This window comes from Macaca mulatta, chromosome 11 (genome assembly GCF_049350105.2).
Source record: "Macaca mulatta isolate MMU2019108-1 chromosome 11, T2T-MMU8v2.0, whole genome shotgun sequence".
NCBI lineage: Eukaryota > Metazoa > Chordata > Mammalia > Primates > Cercopithecidae > Macaca > Macaca mulatta.
Genome location: NC_133416.1, coordinates 120,260,496 through 120,281,266, shown reverse-complemented (window position 1 = coordinate 120,281,266; position 20,771 = coordinate 120,260,496). Strand labels below are relative to the sequence as shown.

The 20,771-nt window shown below is 45.1% G+C and overlaps 1 protein-coding gene and 1 pseudogene across 1 annotated transcript in view; both read right to left on the bottom strand.

Annotated features, from left to right (window-relative positions):
• Positions 1-20,771, bottom strand: part of CFAP73 (cilia and flagella associated protein 73) — a 200,466-nt gene that overhangs the window by 121,235 nt on the left and 58,460 nt on the right. The gene's annotated exons all lie outside the window — the stretch shown is intronic.
• Positions 18,151-18,709, bottom strand: LOC144333107 (mitochondrial inner membrane protease subunit 1 pseudogene; annotated as a pseudogene).

Here is a 20,771-nt window from a genome sequence, read left to right as displayed (position 1 = left end):
TAACTTATAGTCCATAGTGTTATGTGCCACATTTTGTTTAGCCACTCATCTGTGAATGGACGCTTAGGTTGTTTCCACTTTAGGCTGTTGTGAATAGCACACTGTGAACATTTGTGTACAAACATCTGTTCAAGTCCTTGTTTTTAACTTTTTGGGGTCTATATCTAGGTGTGAATTTGCTGAATCACATGGAAATCCGATGTTTAACTTTTTGAGGAATGGCCAGTCTGTGTCTACAGTGGCTGTACCATTTCCACTTCCCAACAACAATGTGTAGTAGTTCCAATTTCTTCTCATCTTCTCCAACAACTGTTATTTTTTCATTAAAAAATTATAGCCGGCTGGGCACAATGGCTCATGCCTGTAATACCAGCACTTTGGGAGGCTGAGGCAGGCAGATCACCTGAGGTCAGTAGTTCAAGACCAGCCTGGCCAACACGATGAAACCCTGTCTCTACTAAAAATACAAAAATTAGCTGGGTGTGGGGGCATGAGCCTGTAATCCCAGCTACTCAGGAGGCTGAGGCAGGAGAATCGCTTGAACCTGGGAGACAGAGGTTGCAGTGAGCCGAGATCACACCACTGAACTCCAGCCTGGGTGACAGAGTGAGACTCCATCTCAAAAAAAAAAAAAAAAAAAAAAAAAAAGTCATCCTAATGGGTATGAAGTGGTACCTCATTATGGTTTTGATCTGAATTTCTCTAATGACTAATGACATTGGGTATCTTGTCATAAACTCATTAGTCATTTGCGTATTTTCTTTGGAGAAATGTCTATCCAAGTCTTTTGCCCATTTCTGAATTGCAGTTTTGTCTTTTTGTTGTTGAGTTATACTTCTTTATATATTCTGAATATTAAATCCTTATCAAATATATGATTTGCAAACATTGAAATTCCATTTTGTGAGCTGTCTTTTCAATGCTCTTAATAGTGATACAGGAAAGGCAAGCCCCAAAACTGGGGCTTAGCTCTAGAGGGTTCTTGGCTTTGCCCAGTGTATTTGTTGCTGACAAAGACATACCCAAGACTGGGCAATTTACAAAGGAAAGAGGTTTAATGGAGCATTCACAGTTCCACATGGCTGGGGAAGCCTCACAATCATGATGGAAGGCAAGGAAGAGCAAGTCACCTCTTAGGTGGATGGTGGCAGGCAAAGACAGAGAGCTTGTGCAGGGGGGCTCCTCATTTTTTTTTTTTTTTGAGATGGAGTCTCGCTCTGTTGCCCAGGCTGCAGGGCGGTGGTGCGATCTCAGCTCACTGCAAGCTATGCCTCCCAGGTTCACGCCATTCTCCTGCCTCAGCCTCCCCAGTAGCTGGGACTACAGGCGCCCACCACCACGCCTGGCTAATTTTTTGTATTTTTGGTAGAGACGGGGTTTCACCATGTTAGCCAGGATGGTCTCGATCTCCTGACCTCGTGATCTGCCCGCCTCGGCCTCGCAAAGTGTTGGGATTACAGGCGTGAGGCACCATGCCTGGCCTGGGAGCTCCTCTTTTTAAAACCATCAGATCTCATGAGATTTGTTCACTACCGTGAGAACAGCACAAGAAAGACCTGCCCCCATGATTCAATTACCTCCCACTGGGTTCCTCCCATGACATGTGAGAATTGTGGGAGTTACAATTCAAGAAGAGATTTGGGTGGGGACACAGCCAAACCATATCACCCAGGAAAGAATTCAAGGACGAGCTGGTGATGTTAAACAGCAACTGTTATTGAAGCAGTGATGTACAGTAGCAGCAGGGTACTGCTCCTTGCAGAGCAGGGCTACCCCTTAGGCAGCGTGCCCAGAGTAGCAGCTCAGAGGTAGTTTTTCAGTTAAACTTTTACCGACTTCTAATTATATGAAAATTAAGAGGCGATTTATGGAGCCATTTCTAGGATGAGGGTGGTAACTTCTGGGTTGCTGGGTCATTGCCATGGGAAGGATCAGTAACATTGGAGTGTTGCCTTGGTAATGGTAAACTGAAATGGCACACTAGTGGGTGTGTCTTATGGAAAGCTGCTCTGCTTCTGCCCCAGATCTGTTTTAGCTAATCCTCAATTTGGTCCAGTGTCTGAGCCCTGCTTCCAGAGTCAAGCCCCATCTCCTACTTTGCTAGTATCCTTTAATGTACAAAAGTTTGTAATCTTAATAAATTCTATTTTGTTGCCTGGGCTTTTAATGTCATATTAAGAAATACAAGGTCATGTAGATTTTCCTCTATGTTTTCTTCTAAGAATTTCATAGTTTTAGCTTTTAAAATTTAGGTCTTTGATTCATTTTGAGTTAATTTTTGTATATGGTGTATGGTAAGGATCCAAATGCATTCTTTGGTGTATGAATATTCAGTTTTCCCAGCATCATTCATTGAAGAGACCATTCTTTTCCATTGAATGGTCTTGGCACCCTTATTGAAAATCAACTGACTATAGATGTGAAGGCTTATTTCTGGATTCTCATTTCTGTTCTATTCTATTGATATACACGCACACACATATATATTCTTGTGTGAGTACCACATTGTTTTGATTACTGTACTGTAGCTCTGTATCAAGTCTTGATACAGAATTTCAAGGAATCAGAGCAGTCAACTTTTTTTTTTTTACAAAAAGATTGTTTTGGCTATTCTGATTCCTTGAAATTCTGTATTTTAAGATGCGTTTTTCCATTTTGGCAAAAAATGCAATTGGGATTTTGATAGGGATTGCATTGACTCTGTGTGTTGCTTTGGGTAGTATTGCTGTCTTAACCACATCAAGTCTTCCAATCTGTGAACAATATTGTTCTATTTATTTTTAAGGACCTAATTAACACCTTAGGAGGTAATTCTTAAAAATGGGACTGCCTTCAGAACTCCAAGACGTGAATCCATCCATAATGGTCAAATTTGAGGTCGATAGGGAAGACCTGTCTTTCGAATACATAGCACAGAATGATCTCAAAAATACCACAGTGGGTTAATTTGGTAGAGCCCATCCAGTGTCCCTCAATTTGTAGGAAGCCAAATTAGAAGAATAAAGGTTGTTTCTGAGCCTTTGGCCAGCTCATCCTTCTCTACTCCTAGTGAGTAGCGAATGCACAGTACGTGGAAACACTCAAGTGCTTAAAGATGCCCTGGTTACGTGGATCAAGATTCAGAATGGATCTCCCTTCCCGAATCACATTACAGTGGTTTTAACTGTACTTAACCATATTCTAGGACTTTTCTACTTCCTGCTCAGGCTAATTTAGTTCTCTCTAATACCACAAGATGGCAGCAAGAGCAGAGCCACCCTGAGCCAAGAGTGCAGGAGTAGAAGAAAAAATCAGGCACAAAGAGAAAAGGAGGGAGATGGGGGGAGGAGATGGAGAGAGAGAGGAGGATGAGGCGTGAGCAGGACAGACGCCACCCTGTGGACTTGCACGCTTGGCGGGCCCAGGATACTGACTGCGGGTGTGCAAACACCCTGTGCAGGTGGGTTGTCATGCTTGAAGTAAGATAACACACGAAACTGTTTGAAACCAGTATTTTCCTTTAATAGTGAGCATCGAGGAAGCAGGGGAAATTAGGGACAACAAAGAACTTCTCCGTCTTCCTCCCTATGTCCACTCATGGAAAGCTGTTTTACATGACAACATGCTCAACAATTGCAATCTCCCGTCAAAGAAATGCCCCCTGCCTTAGAAACGTTAGAATCTTAGAAACGTTCCCTATGGAATGGACAAAAGTGTTCCATAGAGAGAGCTCTAGTGCACAGCAAGTATGTAACAATGAACCAGCAAAACACACTGGATCACTGAGATAAGTGGCTATGGAGATAGAATAGAAGCCAAAAGAGAATTGAATTCAAGGGTAGAGTGCGAGACCTGGGTTCAAGTGCTAGCCCAGTCACCGACTTGCTGACCTTGGCAAGTGGCTCCAAGTCTCTAGACATCAGTTTGCTTTTCTGTAAAATGAGGATTGGATCAGCCAGGCGCAGTTGCTCATGCCTGTAATCCCAACACTTTGGGAGGCCTAGGTGGGCGGATCACTTGAGGTCAGGAGTTTGAGACTGGCCTGGCCAACACAGTAAAACCCTGTCTCTACTAAAAATACAAAAAATGAGCCAGGTGTGGTGGCTGCATACCTGTAGTCCCAGCTACCTGGGAGGCTGAGGCATGAGAATTGCTTGAACCTGGGAGGTGGAGGCTGCAGTGAGCTGAGATCACACCACTGCACTCGAGCTAAAAAAAAAAAAAAAAAAAAGGCTGGGTTCAGTGGCCCATGCTGGTAATCCCAGCACTTTGGGAGGCCAAGGTGGGTAGATCACCTGAGCTCAGGAGTTTGAGACCAGCCTGGCCAACATGGCAAAACCCCGTTTCTACTAAATATACAAAAATTAGCTGGATGTGGTGGCAAGCACCTGTAATCCCAGAGACTTGGGAGGCCGAGGCATGAGAATTGCTTGAACCTGGGAGTTGGAGGCTGTAGCGAACTGAGACCATGCCACTGCACTCTAGCCTGGGCAACACAGTGAGACTGTCTCAAAAACAAACAAACAAACAAACAAAAAAAAGATTGGATTGAATGGTCTATCCTTCTTCAATCCCTCTAGAAAATCCAGATTTAAGGACGAAGACATTAAAAGTGAGGAGTTTTAGCAAGTCCCACCAGCCACCAAGTAGGAAAGAACAGAAGGGGCCCCCTGTAGAATGGCATGAGAATGTCTCACAGCCCACAAACTCAGGTGTGCTAGACGTAACACATGTCTTTGCTTTCTTTGAATCAGCCTAGTTTTGTTTCCAGGCTCCCATCCATGTAGAGTGGAAAATTCCACCTTGGTGTTTTCTGGGGCTTTCTTCCCTGGTGAAGGGATCTCCTGCAGTGCAAAGGAGGGGCTGAGTCCCTGGTCACTGGCTATCTCTGAACTTGGGCTGCACTGAAATGTCCACTGTTCCAATCATATGGCACCTGGGTGGTCCTCAACTGTTTCTTTTTGCTGCCTGGGGAATGGGCCTCTTTGTCCAGGCTGGAATTCCTTGTTTAGGGGCACATCTCTATGGGGGTGCCATGCTGTTAATCCTTCCCAGGGCACTGCCTCAGAGCACTGGTCCTTGTATCTCAGGACCCCCAAACTCTGCCCATCCCCCTACCTATCTCAAGTCACTCTTGATACCCAGACAAGTTTTGCCAACTACTCAGTGTTAAACATTACTAGGTGGAAAGATCTTTTATAATTTTTTTTTGAGACAGGGTTTTGCTCTGTCATCTGAGCTAGAGTATAGTGGTGTGATCATAGCTCATGGCAGCCTTGACTTCCCAGGCTCGAACAATTCTCCCACCTCAGCCTCCCAAGTATCTGGGACTACAGCAGTGTACAACCATGCTCAGCTAATTTTTCAATTTTTTGTAGAGATGGGATCTTGCTCAGTTGCCCAGGCTGATCTTGAACTCCTGGCCTCAAGTGATCCTCCTATCTTGGCCTCCCAAAGTGCTGGCACTACAGGTGTGAGCCACTGTATTTTTTTTTTTTTTTTTTTAATCCATGGTAGCACTGAAGTTTTCATAGTTTTAGAGAAGTCGGTTTTGGGAGGCAAGGAGGGTGAGTGGTTTGCCCAAGTGGTTCAAAGCTCAGAAAGTTTAAGCCCTTGACCCTGGGGCTCCTCTCAACTGTCTGAGCCCCTGCATGATGATGGATGGAGGCACTGTTGTCTTCTCATTGTGATCAGAGAGAGCACCTTTTCCCTTCACGCCTTCTCACTGCGTTTGCTCATCCTGCCCACCAAGCCCAGAGCAGTTAACAATTTTATTACATTCAGTGTTGTCTTCTTTTTGATTAGGCTATTACAATGAAAGGCAAGATTACACTCATTTTCCTACTGCATCATTATTGTATAAAGGGAAATTTTAATAGTGGTTTAAAATACTTTTAGGGATTACTATAGAATTCTCTTCTTCTGTACTTAACATTTTAGCACTGGGAGGGAACTTAGTTATCCTGCTAATGTAACACTCTCATTTTAGAAACTAGAATGTGGCGGCCAAGTAGGTATAAGTTCAAGTGAACTATTGTACACATGGTGACCGTAGTTAATAACAATGTATTGTATATTTGAAAATTGCTCAGAGAGTAGATTTTAAGTGTTCTCACCACGCACACACAAAATATGTGTGTTAGTCTGTTCTTACACTGCTATAAAGAACTACTTGAGACTGGGTGATTTATGAAGAAAAGAGGTTTAATTGTCTCACAGTTCTGCAGGCTGTATAGGAAGCATGGCTGGGAGGACTTAGGAAACTTACAATCATGGCAGAAGGCGAAGGGGAAGCAAGCATGTCTTTCCATGGTGGAGCAGGAGACAGACAGCGAAGGGGAATGTGCTACACACTTTCAGACAACCAGATCTCATGAGAACTCATTCACTGTCACAAGAACAGCAAGGGGAAATCCTCCCCCATGACCCAATCCCTTTCCACCAGGTCCCTCCCCCAACATTAGGAATTATAACTGGACATGAGATTTGGGTGGGGATACAGAGCCAAACCATATCAGTATGTATGGTAATACTTATGTTAAATAGTTTGATTTAGGTTTCCACGATGTATACATATTTGAAAACATCATGGTGTACATCATAAATATATACAATTTGTCTTTGCCAATTAAAAAATGGAGGCCAAGTTTCTTCATGGCAGAGTGGGGACAGAATTCCTGTCTGCACCCAATCACTTTCTTGATTATTGAGGCCCATCAGGTGAGAAGTTCTTCAGCTCCAATGACCATATTGGCTGCCCTGCTGAATTGTGTTAGTCTAAAGCTTGATTTCCTGGGAGGTACTAATGTTCTCCCCCTCAGAGAGGAGAGGCTATGCAGCATTTGAGGGCAGGCTCCTTACTTCCTTCTCAGGAATGGCCTTATGTGGTGGCAAGAAGTAGTCTGGTTTTGGCTGGGCGCAATGGCTCCCACCTGTAATCCCAGCACTTTGGGAGGCTGAGGTGGGTGGATCACTTGAGGTCAGGAGTTAGAGACCAGCCTGGCCAACATGGTGAAACCCTGTCTCTACTAAAAATACAAAAATTAGTCAGGCATGGTGGTGCGTGCCTGTAATTCCAGCTACTCGGGAGGCTGAGGTGGGAGGATCGCTTGAACCTGGGAGGTGGACGTTGTGATGAGCCAAGATCATACCACTGCACTCCAAACCTGAGTGACAGAGTAAGAATCCATTTCCAAAAAATTAATTAATTAATTAATTTTAAAAATAAAAAGAAGTAATCTGGTTTTGGCAGATGCCTCATTTCTCTTGGTAGTATTTCTGTGTATGAGTGGCCCAAACAGTGTGTTTAGGTTAACTGAGGATAAGAAGTCTTTGGGGGCCCCTGGCCAGAAATCAACCCCAGCTTTGGCAGTGGAATTGGTTATGTGGTGGACTCGAGCATTCCTGACAGAAACAAGCATGGTTGTGTCTAACTTGACTGACCACGATGAGACAGCCAGAGGTTCGGACACTCTCTGGAGTCAGTAGAAAGGTAGGAGGCGGGACTGGTTGCTGGAGGCAGGCTCCGACTCCAGACCAGATTGAAGGCTAGCTGAAACAGGGAAGAGGCAAAAGCACCTTTCCGTAAGAGATGCCCACCTGTGCCATTGCAGTCTACAATTGCCACGGCAACACTTGGGAGTTACCATCCCTTTCTAAGGCAATGACCCCAAAACCCAGAAGTTACTCCTCTTTTTCTAAAAATTTCTGCATAACCTGCCCCTTAATTTGCATATAATTAAAAATGGGCATAAACGTGACTGCAGAACTGCCCCTGAGTTGCTACTCTGGGCATAGCGCCTGTGAGGTAGCCTTACTCTGCAAGGAGCAGGACCTCTGCTGCTGCTGTGCACTGCTGCTTCAATAAAAGTTGCTAATACCACTAGCTAGCCCTCAAATTCTTTCCTGCGTGAAGCCAAGAACCCTCCTGGGCTAAGCCCCAGTTTTGGGACTCACCTGTCCTGCATCAATGGGACATTAGTCTCATCTTTGGGAATGCCAAGGAACCAGGTGTTTAAGCCAGTGAACGTTTCCATTCCTGTCTTCTGGTGTTCCTTAAGAGACTTCCATGATAGGACACTTAGGTTTTTTCTTTTTCTTTTTTTTTTTTTTGAGACAAAGTCTGGCTCTGTCGCCCAGGCTGGAGTGCAGTGGCACGATCTTGGCTCACTGCAACCTCCGCCTCCCGGGTTCATGCCATTCTCCTGCCTCAGCCTCCTGAGTAGCTGGGAATACAGGCGCCCGCCACCACGCCTGGCTAATTTTTTGTATTTTTAGTAGAAATGGGGTTTCACCGTGTTTGCCAGGATGGTCTCGATCTCCTGACCTTGTGATCTGCCCGCCTTGGCCTCCCAAAGTGTTGGGATTACAGGCGTGAGCCACTGCACCCGGCCAGGACATTTAGTTTTTTATCTGGGCCCAGGATAATACGTGGAATCCATATGCCAAGATTCCTTACTGGGAAGAGACAGACTTGGAAGGTAGCAGTGGGTTTGTGTTCTTCCCACTGTGTGCCATCTATCTGCACCAAATAGGGATTAGGGGTCTCCTATTCCAGGTGGGGAAGAAGGAAGGAAGGTAGCAGACCAGAACAGTGTCCCGTGGCATCAGATAGAACCGAGTTTGAGACTTAGTTCTCCTATTTTCTGGCTCTGTGGCCTTGGCAAGTTCCTTCTTCTCTGAGCTCAGCCTGCTCATCAGTAATGATAATAACATTAGTGATTATTAGTGAACACTTACTAGGTGCTGGGCACTATGCCATGTGCTTTGCATATCTGTTAATTAACTTTCACGACAATCCCTGGAAGTCAGTTCTTATACTTTTTTTTTTTTTTTTTTTTTTAAGATAGAATCTTGCTCTGTCATCCAGGCTGGAGTGCAGTGGCACAATCACAGCTCACCGCAGCCTTGAAGTCCTGGGCTCAAGCAATCCTCCTGCCTCAGCCTCCTGAGTAGCTGGGACTACAGATGCATGCCACCACATCTGGCTAAGTTTTTTGCAGAGACAAGGGAGTCTCATCTCACTATATTGCTCAGGTTGGTCTCAAACTCCTGACCTCAAGCAATCCTCTGATGTCAGTTTGCCAAAGTGCTGGGATTACAGGTGCAAACCAAAATGACTGGCCAATTCTTTAATTCTTATCTTACTGTATTAGTTTGCTGGGGCTGCCATAGCAAAATATCACAGACTGGGTGGTTTAAAGAGTAGAAATTTATTTTCTCAAAGTTCTGGAAGCTGGAAGTCCAAGGTCAAGGTGCCAGCAGGATTGGTTTTTCCTGAGGCCTCTCTCCTTGGCTTGCAGATGGCCACCTTCTTCCTGCATCCTCACACTTCCTGTGTTCTGTGTACATGTACCCCTGGCATTGCCTCCTTTTCTTATAAAGACACTGGTCTTATTGTATTGATGTCATGACTTCCCCTTTCTCATGACCTCCTTTACCATCACTACTTAATGAATCGCGTGAACCCGGGAGGTTGCAGTGAACTGAGATCATGCCACTGCATTCCAACCTGGGCAATAGAGCAAGACTCTGTCTTTAAAAAAAAAAAAAAAAAAAAAAAAGTACTGGGGGTTAGGTCTTTTACATATGAATTTGGCAGGGGGAGGTGGGGTGGACACAATTCAGCTCACGACATTTAACAGAAAGGAAAACCAGGCTAGTGAGGTACAGTACCTTGCCCAAGCCCACTCAGTAAGTGGCAGCGCTGGGATTTAGATTTGGAGGCCATTTAAGTTTAAACTAATTAAAATTAAATACAATTTAAAATTCATTTTCTCAGGCATACATCTCACATGCTCAGTAGCCAATGTGGCTGTTCGGTACAGAGTTGGACATTGTAGATCTGGAACATTCTCATCATTGCAGAAAGTCCTGTTGGACAGCCCTGCTTCAGAGTCTATGCCCGTGGCCTCTGTGAGCTCTGCTCTGGGGGTATGAAACTCAGGGAGCTGTTGTGAGGACTAAAGGAGCTAATGTCTCCTAGGTGTCCAGCACACACAGAGAGCTTGGGAAATGGTAACTGCTTGTGGTATTAAGTGTCAAACAGAGAGGGACTTCTGGGATGCTGGAACAGTGGGGATTATAGACACCATTAAATTTCACCTGGTAAGACTCAACTTGGTCATTGTACTCAAAGAAGCACATCATAACTAGGCGTGTTTTGGATGAATGAACCTAGTCAAATATCTGGCTTTTTTTTTTTTTCAGTTAGCATTTTGAGACAGGAGGCAAATAACATTATTATAGTTTACTGATATTCCAAGTTCCTTCTGCTGATCAACCTCCTTGGACGTCAGTGACTAAATACATGAATACAAGATCGTTCTGCAGTGGGCAGGTCTATGTAAACCTACCCCCAAAAGTTGGAAGAAGCTGAGAGGCCAAAGAAAGAGGCTGGTAAATCAAGTTTCTTAGGAAAAAATACTTAATAGCGTCTTACAAACCGAAGCCATGCCTGTGTCTTGGGCAGTGGGAAGACCAGATGGTGGATCCCCATGCTATTATGACTGCCCAATGGGTTCTTCCTGCCTACTGCCTAGATACAGTCGATTTATCAAGACACGGGAATTGCAATAAAGAGTTTAATATTCATAAAGACAGTTAAACGGGAAACTGGAGTTTTATTATTACTCAAATCAGCTTCCCTGAAAATTCAGAGGCTAAGGGTTTAAGCTGGGCATGGTGGCTCACGCCTGTAATGCCAGCACTTTGGGAGGCCGAGGTGGATGGATCACGAGGTCAGGAGTTCAAGAGCAGCCTGACCAACATGGTGAAACCCCATCTCTACTAAAAACAATAAAATAAAAAAATTAGCCGAGTATGGTTGTACATGCCTGTAATCTCAGCTGCTTAGGAGGCTGAGGCAGGAGAATCGCTTGAACCCAGGAGGTGGAGGTTGCAGTGAGCCAAGATTGTGCCACTGCACTCCAGCCTGGGCAACAGAGTGAGACTCTGTCTCCAAAAAAAAAAAAAAAAAAAAGATAGTTTGGCAGACAGAGGATAGGAAATGAGGAACGTTGATTGGTGGGTTCGGGGCTGAAATCACAGGGAGTTGAAGCTGTCTTCTTGTACCACGTCAGTTTCTGGGTGGGGGCCGTAAGGCCAGATGAGGCAGTTTACTGGTCTGGGTGGGACCAACTGATCCATCAGAATTCAGTGGCTGAAAAATATCTCGAACACCAGGCCGAGGTCTTACAATGGTAACATTATCCTTAGGCGCAACTGGGCAGGTTAGGAATTTTGTGGCCTCTGGCTGCACGACTCCTGAGCTACAATTTCTAATCTTGTGGTTAATGTGTTGGTTTTACAAAGGTGGTTTGAGTTCTAAGCAAGGAGGGAGTTTCTTTTGGGAAGAAAACTCTTTGTTTTAAAGCTAAACTCTAAACTAAATTCCTCCCCAAAGTTAGTTCAGCCTACACTCAGGAGTGAACAAGGAAGCTTGGAGGTTAAAGGCAAGATGGAGTTGGTTAGGTCAGATCTCTTCACTGTCATAATTTTCTCACTGTTAGAATTTTTGCAAAGGCAGTTTCACCATTACTCCCAGACCCAGGGCTTATATACCACAGGGAAAGGGTGATTCAGAGGGGATGCTTAGGGCAATTGACATAGAAAACATCGAGGTGGTTTGACCTGAGAGCAAGATTTATAGCAAGTATTGGCTCTTCCACAGGAACAATAGATAAACTGGAAATTTTAGGGGCCCTTTTGGAACTGGGGTTAACCAGAAGCCCATATGGTGGATTAGTGTCTGAGATGGAGCTGCTTTGGCCTCCACAAAGACGTATTTCATTTCTACTTTCAAGAAACTTACAATCTAGAGCAAATGCACCATGGCATATGAGGTAGTTTGGATGTGTGTCCCCACCCAAATCTCACATTGAAATGTAATCTCCAGTGTTGGAGGTGGGGCCTGGTGGGCAGTGATTGGATCATGGAGGTGGATTTCTCATGAATGGTTTGGCACCAATCCCCTTGGTACTGCACTCACAATAGTGCATGAGTTCTCATGCAATCTGGTTGTTTAAAAGTATGTAGCACCTCCTGCCCTCACTCTCTTGCTCCTGCTTTCGCCATGTGATGTGTCTGTTCACCCTTTGCCTTCCGCCATGATTGGAAGCTTCCTGAGGCCTCCCCAGAAGCAGATGTTGCCGTGCTTCCTGTACAGCTTGCAGAACTGTGAGCCAATTAAGCATCTTTTCCTTATAATTTACCCAGTCTCAAGTATTTATTTATAGCAATGTGAGGATGGACCAAAACACCATATCATGCAACACTTTAATACTTTAGCAACCAGCAAAGTTGTACAACTGTCAGTTCTTGTTCTCATTCTAGCTCTATCTCAGCATGGGTTACCTGCAGACTGATGAACTTCCCTTCAATAACCATTGAGATGTCAGTTGATTCATTGGTAGATCCAAAACTCTCTTCCTACAGAACAACGTAGTCTTTGGAAATAATCATGGCAATAGTCTTTGGAAATATGTCCAAAGCCAAGATGCTAGATTTCCCTAGAGTGCACATCACTCAGAAGATTAAGAAAGACTTAAAGGAGGTGGTATTTGCCATGATGCTTGAAATATGGGAATGTGTCTGCTAAGATACGGGGTAAAGATATTCCAGGTAAAGAGGAAGCATGAGTCAGTCCCTGTGTGTGTGTATGAAAGACACATTCTATAGCAGGATAACAGTTCAATTGGCTGGAGTTTTCTTCCATGAAGACCCTGGTGCAGGAATGGGTGGTGGATGTATGAGTGACACAAAAGAAGGTTCAGAGCCGTGCGCGGTGGCCCACACCTGTAATTCCAGCATTTTGGGAGGCCGAGGCAGGTGGATCACCTGAGGTCAGGAGTTCGAGACCAGCCTGGCCAACATGATGCAACCTTGTCTCTACTAAAAATACAAAAGTTAGCTGGGGGTGGTGGCAAGCACCTGTAATCCCAGCTACTCAGGAGGCTGAGACAGGAGAATTGCTTGAACCCGGGAGGCAGAGGTTGCAGTGAGCCAAGATTGCACCACTGCACTCCGGTGTGGGTGACAGAACAAGACTCTGTTGAAAAAAAAAGAAAAAAGAGAAGGTTCAAAACCATGCCCAATACAAAAGGAATTAGGTGTATGATAAAGCTAGCACCACTTACCTGTGAGAAAGTGGTAAGATGTTAAGGTTACTGGTCTTAGCAATAAAATAAAGCCGAATTTCCGTGTGATTTCTTACACTAAAATATTCTGGACAAAACCATGAAAATCTCAGATAAAAAATGAAAATGTAAAAACTAAAACAAATGAAGTCCCAGAAGTGGAGAGCTTTCTAACTATGACATAAAACTCAAAGGAAAAAAAATCACACAATTTAATGACTGGAATGTATAAACAAAGCACCAGAGGAAAATGCCTGCAGCACTTGTTAAAAAGGCTGGATTATTTAATGTGGAAAGAGCTTGCGCAAATCTAGGTAAAAGGAGACCAACCTAGAGAGGTGGACAAAGGACACGGGCAGGTGGTATTAGAAAGATAAATGCAAATAGGCAGTGATTCTCTGAAAAGCATGCTAGACACAGATCTTAGAGGTAATGAAGAAAATGTAAAATTTTAACTTTTCTTGTGTGAAATACGGCAAACATACATAAAAGTACAGAAACACAAATGGACAGATTAGCAAATGCTAAAAATGTGCTTAAAAGAACCACCTTACCCCACCTGCTCCGCGACCACTGTCCGGTAATCAGCATCTAATTTCTATCACCAGAAAGTAGTTTGCTTGTTCTTGAACTTCATGTGAATGGAATTGTGCTGCCTGCACTCATTTGTGTCTGGCTTCCTGTACTCAGTGTTAAGCCTGCAAAACTCATGCATGCTGTTCCATGTTACTGGTATTTGTTCCTCCTCTTTTGCTAGGTAGTATTCCATTGCATGTCTCTGCCACAATTTATTTCTCTGTTCCTCTGTTGTTGAGACATTTGGGTCGTTTCTAGTTTTTGGTCGTCGTGAATAGAGTTCCTATGAACATGTGAATGCAAATTTTTAAAAAATATTGTATTAATTACCCAGTCTCAGGTATTCTTATATACTCTTGTATTGCTCTAAAGGAATACCTGAGACTGGGTAATTAATAAAGAACAAAGGTTTAATTGGCTCATGGTTCTGCAGGCTTTACAGGAAACATAGTAGCTTTTGCTTCTGGGGAGACCTCAGGAAGCTTCCAATCGTGGTGGGAGGCAAAGGGAAGTGGGATGTCTCACATGGTGGGAGCAGGAGCAAGACAGGGGAGGTGCTAAACACTCTTAAACAACCAGATCTCTCAAGAACTCACTCACTATCTCAAGAAGAGCACCAAGGGGATGGTGCTAACCATTCATGGGAAACACCTGCGTGATCTATCACCTCCCACCAGGCCCTACCTCCAACACTGGGATTACAATTCGACATGAGATTTGGGTGGGGACACAGAGCCGAGCCATATCAGATATATATTTTCACTGGGTATATACCTTAGGAATGGGTCCTTATAAGAGGGAAGCAGTGGGGCTGGGAGGGAGGGTGGTCAAAGTCAGAGGTATAAGGAGAAAGTAATGAGACCATGGAGGCAGAGATTGTAGCAATTGCAGCTGTAAGCTGAGGAATGCAGGTAGCCTCTAGAAGGTGGAAGAGGCAAAGAATGGATCTCCCTTAGAGCCTCTAGAAGGAAGCAGCTCTACTGATACCTTGGTTTCACTGCAAATAGGCAGTGGATCTCTGAAAAGCATGCTAGACACAAATCTTAGAGGTACTGAAGGCCGAGGAGGCCCATTTCAGACTTCTGACTTCCAGAACTGTAATAGAATATATATATTTGTGTTGTTTTAAGCCACTAAGTTTCTGGTAATTTGTTACAGCTGCCATAGGAAAGAATCAGATTCCAGCTTGGATCAAATTCCAAACTCTTATAAGCTCTGCAGCCTTGAATCAGTTCTGCAACTGCCAAGTCCCTTTCCCCCTCTGTACAATGTGAATCTATCAAGAGTATGTCAGAAGCATCACATGTCAGTGTTCAGAAGTTGGCATTTAATCAGTAGGTGTTGAATGATGTAGTTCTGTCTCTTTTTTTCTGACATGAGCATTGTGTTTGCAGGAGAAAAACTGCTCAGTGAAGGAAGAGGCAGGGCATGGAGGAACAAGAATGGGATGAATTTTATCTGACTCATTTCCTGGAGGAATTTTGACAAAGCAGAGATGAAGGCGAGTCCTCATTCCTAATTCACCAGGAGGCTGTTAGCCCAGCAATTGGGCGTGACTGTTCCTGCCCAGTGTGCTGTGGGTGGCAGCTGTGTCCCTGGAGCCCCACATCCCCAGAGCTCCAGGTGTATTGTGGCTGCATTTATATTTTTATTTTTTTGTAAAGTTTTTCTTTTTTCTTTTCTTTTCTTTTCTTTTTTTTTTTTGAGACAGAGTCTTGCTCTGTCGTCCAGGTTGGAGGCTGCAGTGCAGTGGCACGATCTTGGCTCACTGCAAACTCCACCTCCTGGGTTCAAGTGATTCTCCTGCCTCAGCCTCTGGAGTACCTGGGATTATAGGTGCCTGCCACCACGCCTGGATAATTTTTGTATTTTTAGTAGAGACGGGGTTTCGCCATGTTGGCCAGGCTGGTCTTGAACTCCTGACCTCAGGCGATCCACCTGCCTCAGCCTCCCAAAGTGCTGAGATTACAGGCATGAGCCACCATGCCCAGTCATTTTTTTGTAAATTTTTTTCTAAGGCACTTTTGCTGTAGCATATTGTGGCTTCAGGCCTCCCGGCACTGGGATTGTGGAGTGGGCTGCCGTTTTCTTTGTCTTCCTCTCCAGTGCACACAGACTGGATGGATGGGGGAGGAAGACAGGGGAGAGGAGAAACAGGTGGGACTTTGGAGGTCTTTGAAGAGAGTTTGACACAGGTTGGGGCAATTGAAACCCCAGGTCTCAGTCGTTGGAGCTGTTCCTTTCCTTTCTTTATTTTTTAGAGACAGGGTCTTGCTCTGCTGCCCAGGCTGGAGTGCAGAGGGTTGATCAGAGCTCACTGCGGCCTTGAGCTCCCGACCTCAAGCAATCCTCCTGCCTCAGCCTCCCAAAGCACTGGGATTATAGGTGTAAACCACTGCCCAGCCCAGGCGTGTTCTTGTCTGTTTACACTCACTTTCTAGATTCTCTCTCCGGTGTCATGGTTTAAATATCGACTGTTTGCCAATGCCCAGTGATAGGGTTTGGCTCTGTGTTGCCATCCAGATCTCACTTTGAGCTGTAATAATCCGCACGTGTCAAAGGCTGGACCAGGTGGAGATAATGGAATCATGGGGCTGGTTTTTTCCCACACTGTTCTCGTGATAGTGAGTGAGTTCTCATGAGACCTGATTTTCTTTTCTTTTTTTTTTCTGGAATCTTGCTCTGTTGCTAGGCTGCAGTGCAGTGGTGCGATCTCAGCTCATTGCAATCTCCGCCTCCTGGGTTCAACTGATTCTCCTACCTCTGCCTCCCGAGTAGCTGGGATTACAGGTGCACACCACCATGCCCAGCTAATTTTTGTATTTTTAGTAGAGACAGGGTTTCACCATGTTGGCCAGGATGGTCTCGATCTCTTGATCTCATGATCTGCCTGCCTTGGCCTCCCAAAGTGCTAGGATTACAGGCATGAGCCACCGCGCCTGGCCTGACCTGATGGTTTTATAAGGGGCTTCCTCCTCTCGTCGGCACTTATTCTCTCACCTACCGCCCTGCGAAGAGGTGCCTTCTGCCATGGTTGTAAGTTTCCTGAGACCTCCCCAGCTATGCAGAACGGTGAGTCAATCAAACTGCTTTTCTTTATAAATAGCCCAGTCTCAGATATGTCTTTAATAGCAGCATGAGAACAGAGTAATATACCCAGTGTGGTAGACTGAATAATTACTTTCTCAAAATGTCCATGTCCTAATCCCCAGAACCTGTGAATATGTTACCTTATATGTCATAAAGGACTCTGCAGATATGACTAAGTTAAGAATTTAGCAGGGGGAGATTATGCTGGTGGGTTTGATGTAATAACAAGGGTCCTTATACGAGGGAGACAAGAAATAAGTGTCAATAGTAGGAGATGTGATGAGGAAATCAAGAGGTTGGGGTGATGCCAGGAAGGGGTCGTAAACCAAGCAATGTGGGTGATTGCTCTGAGCCCTGCCAGGCTGGAATCATGGTGACAGCTGGGCTGCCTTCCTTTCTGGAGGCTCTGGGGAGACTCTGCTTCCAGACTCACTCTTGTGGGCAGAATTCTGTTCCATGTGGTTGCAGGGTGGAGGGCCCTATCTGCATGCTGGATGTTGGCTGGGGCTGTTCTTAGCTTCTGGAGGGTGCCATGTTTCCTGATTCATGGCTCCCTTCATCTTCAAACCAGTGACAGAAGCTCAGGTCTCTCTCCTGCCTCTTCTCCAGTGAATCTCTCTACCTTCAGCTAGGAAAGGGCCTCTGTTTCTAAGGACTCAGGTGATTAGTAGGTTGGTGCTTTCAATGGCAAAAACTGCAATTACTTTTGCATCAAAATGATAGATTGGGCCCACCTGCATAATCCAGGTGCATCGGCCCATCTCAAGATCCATGACCTTAGTCACATCTGCAAAGCCCCTTTGCTGCGTAAGATAACATATGCACAGGTTCTGGGGATTAGGATATGGACATCTTTGGGGAGCTATTCCTCTGCTCTCCTGTATGCCTTCTTGCCTCCCATGAGTTTAGTGGCATTTTCTTTCCTGCTGTCAGAAGGAATTGAGCTTCGAGCTCATAGTGGTCACCTGCTGGCCACCCTATTCTTCCATTATCCTAGCCATCATCCTGGCCAAATCCTCCTTTGAGATGGAGTCTCGATCTATCACCCCAGGCTGGAGTGCAGTGGTGCCATCTTGGCTCACTGCAACCTCTGCCTCCCGGGTTCAAGCAATTCTCGTGCCTCAGCCTCCCAGGTAGCTGGGATTACAGGCATGCCACTAGGCCTGACTAATTTTTTTTTTTTGTATTTTTAGTAGAGACGGGGTTTCACCATGTTGCCCAGGCTGGTCTTGAACTTCTGGCCTCAGGTGATCCACCTGCCTCAGCCTCCCAAAGTGCTGCGATTACAGGCGTGAGCCACCGTGCCTGGCCAAAGGCCTTTTTTTTTTTTTTTTTCTGAATAGCAAATAGTTTATTGGTAACTACATGGTTTCAATGGGAGTAATAAATTCACATGAACACGAGACAATAATCAAGTCAAAAGAATAAATGCTTACCAATCATCAGAAAATCTGTGGCCATTAGGACTGGCACGCAAAAACTCAAAATCACTCAGAGGCCAAATCTTAAAGAAGATTCGTCCTCTTATTAGTCCATATGGAATAGGTCCATAGTACCTGGAATCTGGAATCTGTAGAATTCTGTAGATTATCACCTTCTAACCAAACATGATCCACTGGCACATAACTATGGCTTTTAAAGAAATCTGATGGACTAGTGGTGAGGATTTGGTCTCCTTCCGATTACTCTTTTACAAATATTTGATTTTGGATCATTTGGGCTTTTTGCAATCACAGTGTCACCTCTTTGGATGCCATAAAAATGTACACTAAGATTTTCTGCAAAGACAATATCTGAATTTTGAATGGCAGGCTCCATTGATGGTCCAGAACACATGACAACACCTCTAACGTATTCAAAAGCACAATACAGCCATACTGAATAGCACAGCCAAGTCGAAAGGTTTTCCCCAGAACACCACAAAACATAGTTCTATGTAGACTCTGCCACCATCGGCCTTGGGCCCTAAAGAACCCTGAAGACCCTCAACCAGGACCCAGGTGCACCAAGGCCTTTTTATATTGCTCTTTCAACTGTGGAATCTTTTCCCTTCTGGCCAGGGCTTCAGTTAAGCCCTTTGTGAGACTTTTTCTCCTGGCTGAGCCTTGGCAAAGGATGTTATTTCGTAAGCACCCCTGCCCGCAAACTGAGCTTTTCTCCTTTTCCTGCTGCTAACTCCCTGCCCCGCCAGTTGGAGCCCCACATCCCCATTCCCTCAGGAACATGACGAGTTCCCCTCTGCAATTCCCAGCCTGGCCCTACAACCAAGGGACGGTGGCTTGGATATGGCACCTCTTTGAGGAACTCCATCCGAGATGAGCATGCCGGACACTGTTGCTTGGATGGGACCCTCTTGGTTGGGCTGAGTTGCTGGGATCCTCGTATCCTGCTCTCCTTGCCAGATTCTTCCCTCCAGGTCTACACAGCACTCCAGTGCACCCAGCCCAACTCACATAGGGCAGTACAAGGCAAAGGAGAGCTTCCTTCCTCACCTTTCCCCATCTAAGGATTATCCCGGGCACTGGTGCCAGCGAATGGAACCGAGGAGTGATAGCATCTTACCTACTGCGATCTGACTAAGTTCAGCTGGAGGAGCCTCAGGTCAGAGCAGCCAAAGCCCTCCAGCATGCAGGCTCCTTTTATCCACAACCTCTCCCCACTGGTGACCTTATTTGTGGTCGGTCGCTCAAATTCTTCCTAAACTGCCCCTTTGGCCATTGGCCACTTGCCATGAGTAGTCCTGCATCTAGTCATTGCTTCCTTCCTTTGATGTAAGTGGGGACCTGGTTGCTAGGGTAACTGGGGTGGAACTATAGGTCTGGGGTCTTGACTTTGAACTCTGCTTAACTGGATTCTTGTTAGGTTCTTGGCTTGTTTCCCTTTTGTGGTTAGGAGAACCCTTCCACATTTCTGTCCTGGTTTCTCCATATTTTGTTGTTCTCTTTCTTTGGAGTCTGTCTGGCCTATACATTTTCTCTGGAATTTGCTAACTCAATGGCTTTTGTTTCTTGTAGCCAATGTTGCTCCCAAATTAAAAAAATCGATTTGGCAAGAACACGTAATGGATTGTGCTGTGTGCTCTGTACTGTCTCATGCCTGGAGGCCACCATGTTTGGCTGTTCCTCCTGCTAACACTGAGATTAAACTGTGGATTTGGTACCAGGAACGGTGGCTCATGTCTGTAATCCCAGCACTTTGGGAGGCTGAGGTGAGAGGATTGCTTGAGATCAGGAATTTGAGACCAGTCTGGCAACATGGTGAAACCCCATCTCTACAAACAAATTTTAAAAATTAGCTAGGTGTTCTGGTGTGCACCTATGGCCCCAGCTACACAGGAGGTTGAGGTGGGAGGATCATTTGAGTCTGGGCGATTGAGGCTGCCATGAGCTATGATTGTGCTACTGTACTCCAGCCTGGGTAACAGAGTGAGACCCTGTCTCAACATAAAAAATAAAAAAATAAAAATAAACCCTGTGGATTTGGGAGGTGACATCTCCCCACCCCATTATAGCCTTCCCCATCATTTCATCTAATGGTTTCATCCATTGATAATCTCTGCCTAAATCATTTATTTCATCGTAGGTTGCAAAATTAAAGCCATCCTCATAGGGTTAAAGTGAATTCTGGACAGAAATATTATTGTAATTAAGCATTAACCATGCTGCGCTTTGGTCCGCTTCCTTGTAACTGAACGTCAGAAGCACTAGATACTGACCATTTACATCCCCATTGTTCCTATGGGATCTCTGACATTAGAATCATAAGGCTTTTGGCCAGGCGTGGTGACTCACACCTGTAATCCTAGCACTTTGGGAAGCCGATGCAGGCAGATCATCTGAGCTCAGGCGTTCAAGACCAGCCTGAGTAACATGGTGAAATCCAGTCTCTACAAAAAAATACAAAAATTAGCTGGGTGTGGTGGTATGTGCCTGTAGTCCCAGCACTCAGAAGGCTGAGGTAGGAGGATTACTTGAGCCTGGAGATGGAGGT